At 31.4% G+C, this 12,577-nt stretch overlaps 1 protein-coding gene across 1 annotated transcript in view; it reads left to right on the top strand.

The window, feature by feature from the left end:
* The window catches only part of m (zona pellucida domain-containing protein miniature), a 360,187-nt gene that overhangs the window by 220,348 nt on the left and 127,262 nt on the right, over positions 1-12,577 (top strand). The window lies entirely within an intron of this gene.

Here is a 12,577-nt window from a genome sequence, read left to right on the forward strand (position 1 = left end):
CGTCATTAATTTACCGCCAAAAGCTCGAGATATGGGCTTTTAAAAGATCTTGTTGAGACTATCAATCTACTTTATTGCATCTCTCTAGAAGAGGTGCCAACAAACTTTTGTACATTTCACATGATCGATATAAACGTAAATAGGGGCTTATATCTACGAAACAGCAAGAACCCGGTAAGTATTTGTACTACAACCACCTACTGTTGAGTGCATATATATATATATATATATATATATATATATATATATATATATATATATATATATATATATATATATATATATATATATATATATATATATATATTTATATATATATATATATATATATATATATATATTTCTTTATTTCTACTTCTTTCTTTATGTATTTGTTTATAAAAAAATATACTTATATTTGATAAACTGCGTTAGGCTTTCACGGCCAAGCTATATATATTAAAATATACTTATATTTATTTTTAATTAATAATAAATGAAACAAAATTTTCTTTGTTTTCTGCTCTACTTTATATTTCACCCATTGTAAATACATTTGTTACCTCCTCTTTATGCTGTTCTAGTTTCTGTTTCATTTGTTTAAAACCTAGATCTTGTCGTTTACTGTTTTCGTCTATACGCTTTTCTATTCTTTCTGCTTGTCTTTGACTATTATCATTTATTTTTTTAATTTCTTCTGTCTGTCTTTTACTGTTCTCTTCTTGTATTCGTAGCATATGTAATATCCTATCCATTGTTGAAATTTCTGTGCTACTCTCCTTGATAGTTGTTTCTGTAATATTATTTTCTTCGTCTACATTTTCTGTTTCTTTTTGGCTTTAACATTCTTCTGTCTCCTTTTGATTTTTGCTGTATCTTGTCTCCATTTTTTTTTCTTTTTCTGGACTGAATAATGTGAAAGTAAAAACCAATTCAAATATTATCTTTGAATATTACCCACGAATGTTGATCAATTTAAAATATCTGGTTATATAATATAAATATTTAAAGCAAAAAAGGTTTGAATAATAAAAATTAAAAATAAATTAAAAAATTAAAAATTAAAAATAAACGAAGAGCGATCATGGTGATGTTTTTCAAAAAAGGAGATAAGAAAGACCCCAATAATTATCGAGCAATAAATCTATTAAATACAACACTCAAATTGACAACAAGAATAATAGCGACAAAAATAAACGAACGAATATCTCTACAATAGGAACAGCAAGGATTTCGGACAGGAAGATCATGCACGGATGCAGTTTTTGTAATAAGGCAAATAAAAGAAAAGTTGCTGGAATACAACAAACCAGCATATATGTGTCTGATAGATTTGAAGAAAGCGTTTGATAGAGTGAGAATTCGGGACGCGATACATTTATTATATGATAAGGGTATATCACTGGATTTAGTAAAAATCATTGAGAATATATATAAAGATAACATAGCTATAGTAAGATGTAAAGGAAAACTATCGCAAAGTATCAAATATGAAACTGGCATTAGACAAAGAGATTCGCTGAGCCCATTAATATTTAATCTGATAATGGATGAAATCATAAAGAAAGTTAAAAAAGGAGAGGATATAGAATGGGAGAAAAGGAAATAAGGATAATATGCTACGCCGACGACGCCATAATAACAGCCGAAAATGAAGATGACCTACAAAGATTAATTAAAGAATTCAAAGATACGGCGCTCATATACAACATGGAGATCTCAACGGAGAAAACTAAAGCGATAGTTATATCAGCGGAACCGAGAAGATGTAAACTAGTCGTAAATAACAAAATAATAGAACAAGTGATGGAAACTGAATACTTGGGAATAAAACTGTCAAGCTACAGCAAACAGAGCAGCAGGATGTCTCAACAACACAATCTGGAGAAACAAATACCTCACAACGAAAACGAAAACCAGGATATATAAATAACAATAAGACTGATAATGACGTACACAGCGGAAACAAGAGCAGATACGGCGAAAATACAAAGACTACTGGAAACAACAAAAATGAAAGTCTTACGAAAAATAACAAAACAAACTCTAAGAGACAGAGTAAGAAGTGAGAAAATACGAGCGAGATGTGGTATGGAAGGAATAAACGCGTGGGCCAAAAGAAGAAAAGTGGAATGGAATCAACGCATCGAAAGAATGACAGAAAATATAATAGTATGAATAGCAAGAGATAAATCGCCAAATGGAAGAAGATCATTGGGACGACCGAGGAAAAGATGGTCAGACAACGTCAATTAAGGCTAAAAACCGAAGTAAAACAGGCATTTTGCCTATTTATAAAGTAGGAAGAAGAAGAAGAAAAATAAATGTCGAAATTTAGCAGAGAAAAAAAAATTAGAAAAATCCTGTAAAAAAATATATATTCCAGTACACTTTGTCTGGGTATTGGTGTTTTTGCTTTGTTTTTGCTTTGCTAAAAATTATACTTATATTTATTTTGAATTAATAATTAATGAAACAAAAATTTTTTGAGCTAGCTAAAATTGGTAAATAATCTCGGGTTTTGCGTCATTCAATCAACGTCATTTAATCACAGAAATCCAAAACCAATACTCAGGGGACGCTCATGGATAAATAAAATTCAAAAATTAAATATAACCGTATATTAAAAAAAAGGTTTCTACTAAAGAAATATAACAATCTATAAAAAGAGTAAGTAATATAAAAAGGCGTATAAAAAAATACCAAAGTTATTTTAAAATAGAAAGTTCCCCAGTATAATAATGAATTATGGTTGCAAGAAATAATTTTAAAATATTACGAAATTGTTTATGTAAAAGTTCCTGTCAAATACACTGGAGTCTTTATGGGTCGATCAAACAGAAGTCCCTTGCAACGAAGAATATTGTTAGAAAGAAAAATAGAGGTATATCTGAATACCTTGCAACAATTTTTATTTTTTATGTCGGATACTATTATGTGAGCACTTACAACTGCTGTAACCGAATTTAATTTTGACTTTTTAAAAAATATTACTTTATACTTGTTACTTTTACGGATGCCTACAAGGCTTATGGTTAACGAAGACCGACACTTTTTTACTTTTTTTTTTCTTAAACACAAACTGCTCCTTTCACCTATCGGGAATCAACACTCGTCACTGTCCCTACACTTCATGTCGTTTTCTTTTATTCCAAAAAGTCTCTAATCTTAACACTCCCTTCCATCAATAACTTTTCTTCCTTTTCATTGGTCAGAACAAATATGCCTCTTTCTTAATTTCAAAGTTTTCAAATTTTTTAGTCGTAAGTACTTTAACATTTTCTAGGAATTGCCGACTTTTAAACAACCCGAAATACAAATTCATACGAAAGCTACACTCCTTATCTTTAAAATGCATTTTCATTTTTGTCGATTGGACACTTGGATCAAAAGATATTAAATTTTTACCGTAGAACTGATACAAATTTTAATGAAAATTGATTTCGCGCGCGTAACGACATTCAAAATCGCCGATCGCTTTAATCGTTTCGATTTAAGACAACGGTTCATTTTACCCAAAAAAATGCTAATTAACGTTTTTGTTTAAAATTATCTTACCTACATTTCTTATTTTAAATATTGTTTTCGGTGTACAGATTCTTGGTAAATGGATTTTTTTCCGTTTTCCCCCAAAATTCAGCTAGTTCGTATGATTTTTACAGCTTTAGTGGCATTTTCGTCTCGACTGGAGTATAAGATGCCACAAGAAAATAGCTTCAGAACAATCTTTTCAATTCTTTGTCAACATTTAACCAAACGAGGAAAAAAATTGTAGAAAGCGGTAAATTCAAGGATTTTTAAATACGTTTTAAACGAGCATTATTGATAAATTACAATTTATTTCGCAGATTCAATTTATTTCGCAGAAGATGCAACTGTTTAAATATAGCCAGTTTTTCCAAAATTACATTTTTTATAATTTGTAAACTGATAGTACTTTACTTTTTACTAATATTGCTTAAATTTGAAGTTTTAAGAAAGTGACGAAAATATAGATTTAAAAAATGTAAGAGGATTTTATAATACTGATATTTTTATTAAATATTCAAAAATATGTACAAAGACTATTTCAAGCATTATACACAGAAAATGCACTTAAAATGAAAAGGAAAAGCAAAAAGAATTTCAATCCGTTAGCACTATTATTAAAAATAAATTTTGTCCAAGAATTGCATAGATTAATTTTTTTTATTCAATATAATAAACATCAATAAGTATTACAAGGCCCTCTACATTTCCTAAAATCTAAATTTTTGTCACTTTCTAAAAACTTTCAATTTAAGAAAAATTAGAGTTCGTGTATTTAATAGGTACCTCGTACCTCAGATTAAAGTTAAAATTGAAACTGCCATAACTTTGGTTCTCGACCACCTAAAGACTCCCTTAAAAGCTTAAAATTTAGGTATTGTTATCTTTTTTAATAATTCCTTAATATTTAATATTTCGGAATACTTAGAATATACTACATATGTTGGTTACTGATGAAGCAAAAGCTGAATTTTTAGACGGTAAAAATAGTTAACGGTCCATTTCAAAAAATTCAATTAGTAGACATTGTTGTATACATATGTATAGAACTACCTTTACTTAAATTTTTATGCAATTTGAGATTGTCAGGAAAAAGTATTATCAATTTCCAAATAATAAAAATGCGATTGTGGAAAAACTGACTATTTTTAAACAGTTGATACAGTTGAAGTGGATTTTGATTTACCAATGTTCGGCTGAAAGGTATTTAAAAATCATTTAATATGTCTGTTTCCATAATGTTTTTCCTCGTTTGGTTAAATTTTGACAATTAATTTTTTTTTCTTTTTTCTTCTTCTTGATCTTGACCAATAAAACTTATTTTTTGCTGTTTTGTAAATTGTCTCATCAAAGTTGACATTTTAACAAATATGTCGAGTATTTTTGACCTTTACGAGGGGCATATCTTCAGCCCAGGCACACCTCGAGGGCTACATAACTCTGGTTACATACCTGTTTCTGGGAAACTCATCAATTCCTTCAAGTTTCCCATGCTCCGGGTACTCAAGTTGTCTGTTTCGTTTATTCTACTGTAATCTTTTCGCTAAATACGCCATTAAAATGATTCTTTTAATGTGTTCTTACTACTTTTTAAGTAAATACTATTATCAACCAAATCTTTTGTTTTCGTAACTAAATAATTAACCCTTTTTTTGTTTTTTTTCTTTGACTTTAACTTCAGCAGATATCTTAGCTTTTCTTAAAAGAATATTACAGTACCTATAATAAATGTATATGTATATGACGAATGGTTGGTTATTTAAATTGATTGACGAAAATAGACGATATTTTTTATCGAGCGGGCAAGTTTTTTGTGATCGTTTACCAAAAAACGATATTATCTATCTAAACCGGAGCATTATAATTATTTTTTCGTCACGTGTTCGAAGCAGACAACGTGAGTCATCTCGGAACATTCCAATTTTAATAATTCCACCGTACGGAACTCGTATATCATATTGAATGTCATAAATATAGGTTCTTCAAAGCTTATAATTTCGAACGATCGTACACCTATTCTTGAAATTATCCATTAAATAATAGCGGCGATCAAATTTTATGGACACTGACCAATTTATTGTCAGTAATTGATAGTGTTTTGATAAGAATTAATTCAATTACGATACGAAGGATACGAAGACCCGTGGGAGTGTTGTTAGTTTATAATAACAATTAGAGGTGAGTCAGTCATGATCGAATCATTCATTAGGAACGGTAGTGCAGAAGGAATCTAAGGAATCGATAAAATTGTCTGGAATTCGTGACTCCCAAATCTTTGTTTTACGGCTTCAAATCATTCTGACTTCAATAATTTTGTTGACTGCTACATTATAGGAACGCCGAACAAAACTCGGGTTCATCAATAACTATTATTCCGCAAATTCAGATAGTTGTCATTGTCAATTTTGGTTATATAAAAATGACAATGAATATTAATTATACGCCAATCTGTAAGGCTGGTATTATTTGGTAAGGAATAAAAAAAATTAGATGAGAGCAGGAACAAACTACATATAATTCAAATAATTAAAATACAGTTAAAATAAAAGCAGATCTAAATTTGGTATTACTACTAAATAATATTACTACTAAATAATATTACTACTAAATAATAATAATAATAACTTTGGTAATACTACTAAAATTGACTTGACATTTGTTTTCAATGGTTAACGACATGTTGTTGAATTTAAGCCGATGGTATAAGTACTAATGATAACCTACGCTATAAGGCGCGTTTTCACGGGTCGATCTGGATTGAACGATTTAGGTCGATTATGAAATTGAAAGCAAATTGAATATGTAAACCATAAATCGACTTGGCCGTTCGGCGGAGTGAGTCGATTCGACGGAAGTAGAAAGACTGTCTACTTTTGACGGGCGATTGTCGCCGAATCGATGTCGAACGACTGGAATCGAATGTGTAAACACCTGGTCGAATGGAAACACAATGTACCGAAAGCCGAGTAAAGTACTTCTAGCGTGTATAAAGTTGTTGTTTTTAGTACGACAAGCTGTAATTTTGGGAAAAAATGATTGAAAAATGGTCAGATGCAGACATGGCAAGATTTTTGGACGCTTATCAAAACTATAATGTATTATGGAATCCACAAACCGAGCTTTATCGCAATCTACAAGCTAGGCGAGAGGCATTGCAAGCAATTCTACAACATATGATTAAACCCAATATATTAGAACAACATACAATCGTGAATTGAGCAAAGTATTGAAATCACTAAAGAGTGGCTCTGGACCTGACGACTTATATGTACCGGTTCTAATTTGGCTTAAACATACTGATAGTTTTCTGTGAACAGTAACGATGGGAGGCAGAAAAAGCCAATCAAATATGGTAGGTAGATAATATTTTTTTTTATTTTTAAAAACATTCATTTTGTTGTAGTAGTCCTTAATAAATCATTTACACATAGCTGTCTCCAGTGGCTAGAAATCGAAGAGCTATTTGCAATTTTAGCCCTGCTGATAATGCTTCACGTATATTTATATCGTTTTTTTGACTTGTCTCAGCAGTTTTTTCTAAAAGTTCTCTAAAATGAGCATTATCCAATCTTAGATGCTTTATATAAGCCTCTGGATCTTCCACAACCATTTCTTGAAGCAGGATTTGTGATGCACCATGGGTATTTCGTCTCACAATCCACGGTCGGGTCTACCACGTTCGTTTTTTTTTTCTTTTTGTTTGATTTAGCGATTTCTTCCCAAATTGCACAACAAATTAATTGCACACCTACATTAATCATTTCAGGTGACGCCATTTTGTACCACAATTAATTCAACATTCATATCCTGTCGTGTAAACCTTTTTGCTTTCCACACAGATCGAATTATGCTCGAACGATCCAAATCGTTCAACCTAGATCGACCCGTGAAAACGCGCCTATAGTGATCGTTGAAAAGCGACTACTGCCGCCAATATGATTCAAAATACCGCAATGTCTTGATTAAAGTTACTTAAAATAGGTAACAGAAATAAGAATAAGACTTACAATCTATTTATTCTACCACCAAAGACTGGTTTCGCATACTATAATTTGCTACGCATCTTCAGGTCTAAGACAATGGTCCTACAATGGTAAACTAAATGCTGAAATTATAAAATCCCGTATTAGGGTGCTGTCTGGTAAAGAAATTACAGTAATTATGCCAATATTATATGTCTGTAATGATTAAAAATGACTTAAAAAATTAATTAAACAGACAGAGTAAAAATAAGTGATACAAAACACCCTAGTAAATTAAAATTAAATAATTAAATAACTAATATATACTACTTACATGCCGATACAAGGATGATTATTTAGTGATATAGAAAACGTAGTTTAAACTATCCTAGTCAACAGGGGACGGGTGATCATCGGTTTTATTGTAACTATTTTAACAAATAGAGGGAAAGTTCTTGAGGGGAGAGATACTAACAAAGTAGGTATTGTTTAAAGTGTTTGTTGAAATGAATGTGATATATTATATTATTTAAAAGTTATTTATATTTATTCAATAGGTATATTTTGGAAATTAGTGTTAATTTATTGAATTATTTATTTAGAACAGACAGCTCTACGATAATATTATTATTAAATAAATTATAAATTATATAAAGTAGTAGTAAGAGAACGTTTGTCTTGTTGAGTGTCTGCGACTAACTTCCTCAGGTGTAAGTACGTTTTTGTTTAAATATGGTTTCTTTCTTTTCGAGCTATCTTGTACATTTCTAATTTTCTACATTTCTAACATTTCTAAAGAAATTGTAGCTGTTCTAACAAACTTTTCTTAGAACCATTTCCCATGGTAGATCAGTTCACTAGTTTTTCCATTCGGTAGATCTGCTTACAGGTCGTAATTTCTTGCCTTGTTATCAATTTGTCTCCAAGTTGCTCTATCTAGTAGTGTCCCTGACCAGTTCTTTATTTCTAACTTCCTTAAATCTCTTTCAATTTGGTTCCGCAATCGTATCTTGGGTCTCCCTTTAGGTCTTTCTTCTTCTAATGTCGACGTTAATCTTCTTTGATCTATGTTTGTTGATTTCCTGAATATATGTCCGTACACTGCCTAACTCTCTGTGCTTTTATTATTCTTACAATGTTTTCCCCCTTGTATATAGTATATTATCTATTTCAGAGTTCAATAATAATCTTATATTGTTTCGGTTGATTCTCGTAGGTCTCATAACCATTCTTATAATTTTTCTTTAGAAGATCTTTAATATTTAGATAGTTAAATAATTGAGTTCAAATTGGTACCCGAGCTTCTTTATCTAATACTGTTGTCATTAACTATCGTCAAGTCTGTACAAACTGCTTTATCATATTCCGTAGTCGAACCAGGCACAATTAGAATTAGCAAAATTTTAAAACCACCCATATTCGATGGTCAAACGGCATGAAAAACTTGCCATCGGCATCTTTAACTAAACGCAAGAGCACCCTATACTTCATAAGAAGAAAAAGCAGTAAAGAGAGAGAGAGAGAGAGAGAGAGAGAGAGAGAGAGAGAGAGCGTGTAGGAACATAGAACAAATCATCAATTTGTAATTAATAATATATAAAAATCACCATCTAATTCACCACAAGTAAAATATAGTTGTTATGCTGTATACTATGTACAGATCTTGGTTGATCGCATTACCCAATACTGCGACAGGTATGGAATGGCACTGAATACAATTAAAACAAAAATCATGGTGGAAAGCAAAAACATTATTGAGGAAGACAGTGTTTATTTTAAAGGAAAACTTTTAGGCAGGGTGCACAGATATCAGTACTTAGGTTACGAACTAATTGAAGAATGGGATAGAAGTACGGAAATAAAACGACGTATTGAGATAGCTAGAAGAGCTTTTAATAAGATGAAAGCAATAATATGCAATGGAAAACTCAACATCGAAATTAGAACTAGAGTATCGAGATGCTACGTGTTCTCTGTCCTGTTGTATGGAGTTGAGGCCTGGACAATTACAGAGGCGACAGAGAAAAAACTCATTAACTTTGAAATGTGGTGTTATTAAAGAATGTGAAAAATATCTTGGACACAACACATAACAAATGCGAAAACGCTACGAAGAATGAAAAAATATAAAGAAATACTCAACACTATAAAGAAAAGAAAAATGAGCTACTTTGGTCACATACTAAGAAACGAGTAATACGAATTGATGCAGCTGATCATACAAGGGAAGGTGGGAGGCAAAAGAGGACCGGGGAGAAGACGCACGTCCTGGCTAAAGAATCTGAGACAATGGAGTGGGAAAACGTCAATAGAACTTTTCAGAACGGCTGCAGATAGAGTCAAATAGGCCATGATGATCGCCAATGTCCTTAGGGATGGGACACGTTAAAAACAAGATACTATTATTATGCTGTAAAATACTTTTCAAATACCTGACCAGATCATACTCCCTGAAAAATGTTTATTTATATCGATTAAAAAAATGCATTAAAGGAATCGACTTCTGGTACTCAGAGTTATTATTAAAATCAACTCTCTAACCAGAACGACATAGTCCAACTTTATTAATAATAGTTAAGAAGATACGGAATTGATTTTTCGGAATCTTTTCTGTAATTAAACGGAGAATTCTTTGCAGGTGTAGGTAAAGACAAGTAATTTAAAATCCATTTCGTTCTAAAATAAATTAGATTCTACAGTGTTGAGCTATAAATTTCGGTGAGTTCCTAATTGACCGTTTTTTTCTATGGTTTCGGTAATTCTAAGACTCATGATACCACTTTTGAAGTTTATTGTTTATTGAATTATTATTCGTTTTATGTTTTAATGTTTAATTTATTTGATCTAGTTCTTTTTTAATACTTGGTTTTGTCTTTGTATTCCTACGACAAACAAGAGATGCTTGATTTCTCTCCTACTAAAACCATATTCGAAATTCCATTAGAGCTAATAAATATTTTAAAAGACTAAAATATGGAGTCTCTAATAAAACTAAATTATTAAATATATTATATAACGACGGTCAAATACCAGATGATTAAAATCTGTCTTTCTACCCTTGCCCAAGCAAAATAATCCTAAATGCTGGAACATTATGTAGGAATGTAGGAAACATAATGCAAGTGTGTTTGTATGTTTCATAGATTTTCAAAAAGCATTTGACCGAGTCCAACACGGTAAAGTTAAACAAATACTAAGAAACATAAACCGAGATCGTAAGGATATTACTCGGATAAGGGTATTAGTCAAAAATATATACTATAATCAAGCAGCTGTAGTAAGCATAGAAGACAGTTAGACAAAACAGATAAGAATCCAAAAAGGCGTCAGGCAGGGATGTATACTACTATCACGACAATTGTTTAATATATACTCGTAACTAATGTTTCAGGAAGCACTATAGGAAAGAACTAAAGGTGTAAGCATTAGGGGAACATCAGTAATAACATAAGCTTTGCAGATGATACCGCAATTATTGCACAAAATAGTCTTTTTAAAATAATTAGCAATGAAAGCAAAAAGATGGGACTAGCAATGAATATCAAGAACAGAGCTGCATTGGTATATTGTGTTCTTTTGATTTTTATATTATCTGTATCTATCGACTTCTGAAGATTCTGTTTTCCCTTAGAGCTCCTAGTATTCTCGTCAGTACTTTCCTTTTGAATGTGTCGAGTTTGCGTTTGGATGTTTCTTTCAGGACCAATGCTTCACTGTCATAACATGCTATTGATCGAATTAAGGTTTTATAGATTCTCATCTTTGTATTTCGGTGGACATTTTTAGACCAAAATATACGGGAGAGGGCAAAATAAGCTCTGTTTGCCTGCATTATTCTCTTCCGTTTTTCTCCATCTTCTGATCCGTCGGCATATATTTCTACTCCCAGGTATGTAAATTTTTCAACCGTCTTAACGTCTTCTTCATGTATAATGTTTTGTGGGATTTTATTTCTCTTGTCTATATTATTATTTTTGTTTTTTCTTTGTTAGTTGCCAGATCTAGCCTTGTCAACGAAGTCAATTAGCTCAACAGGTGTTTTATTAATACCTACTGCTTTTTCGTTGTTTACATTTCTTAACACTTGTTTTAGTTTTGCTATTCTTATTTTTGGCCTTTTTTTTTGTAGTTCTTCTTGTATATTTCTGTCACCAACCAATAGTCTCGGTATGTATTTCTTCCACAATTTAAGTTTATATAAGAGCAATTGCACAATTTTATATTAGCTTTTAATGATCCTGACTTGTATACTGTGAAATAGAACACGGCAAGCCCTTTTACATGGCATTACATAAAGTTAGTGAGTAATTTGTTCTTATCAATTATTTTATAAATATAAAAGCATTTATAGTTAACATCTTTAAATAAATGTGGATTACATTTTTAATTTAATATATTATGGAAAATAAACAAAATATACTAGTTCGTATAATTTTTTTAAACCTATCAGCAAGCATTCTTCATTCGCTGTTTTGCTGTACGGCTGTGGAAGTTGGACAATGGACTCTGAAACAGAAAAAGAATAGACGCCTTTGAAATGTATATAAACTCCTGGACAAAATTAACGCACCACTCATATTTTTCTCAATAATTTTTATTTATTGATAATTTACTGTGCGACAAGTTGCCTATGGACCTTGTTTGACAGTGACAGTTGTTATGTAAGCTAATAATAGTCTTGTTTTAACAACAATTTGTGCTTGTGACAAACAAGCTTTTTATTGTGATATTTTTCACCATATGCATGTTTGGAAGTTCATTTGCATAAAAATCAAATAAAAAAATTAACCGCCAAAGAAATTTGTCAATGGAGGATGCAGTGCGAGCATCGACTTTCCTAGATGAAGGGTATTCAATGCGATATGTTACAGGTTTGTTAGGAATACATCATTCCAGAATCAGTCGCAAGGTGAGGCGATATAATGAAACAGGGTTGTACCATCGAAGACCAGAGCAAGGGCGAAAACGTTGCACCAATCAAATTGATGATCGTTTTTTGAGACAACGTGCTCTCAGAGATAGGAGCGTCACCAGCAATTTGCTAAAAAATGAACTAGCAGATGTTCGAAATGTCATGATATCATCTCGAACAGTTACAAGACGTTTAC

The sequence above is a fragment of the Diabrotica undecimpunctata genome, chromosome 1, assembly GCF_040954645.1.
Source record: "Diabrotica undecimpunctata isolate CICGRU chromosome 1, icDiaUnde3, whole genome shotgun sequence".
Lineage (NCBI taxonomy): Eukaryota > Metazoa > Arthropoda > Insecta > Coleoptera > Chrysomelidae > Diabrotica > Diabrotica undecimpunctata.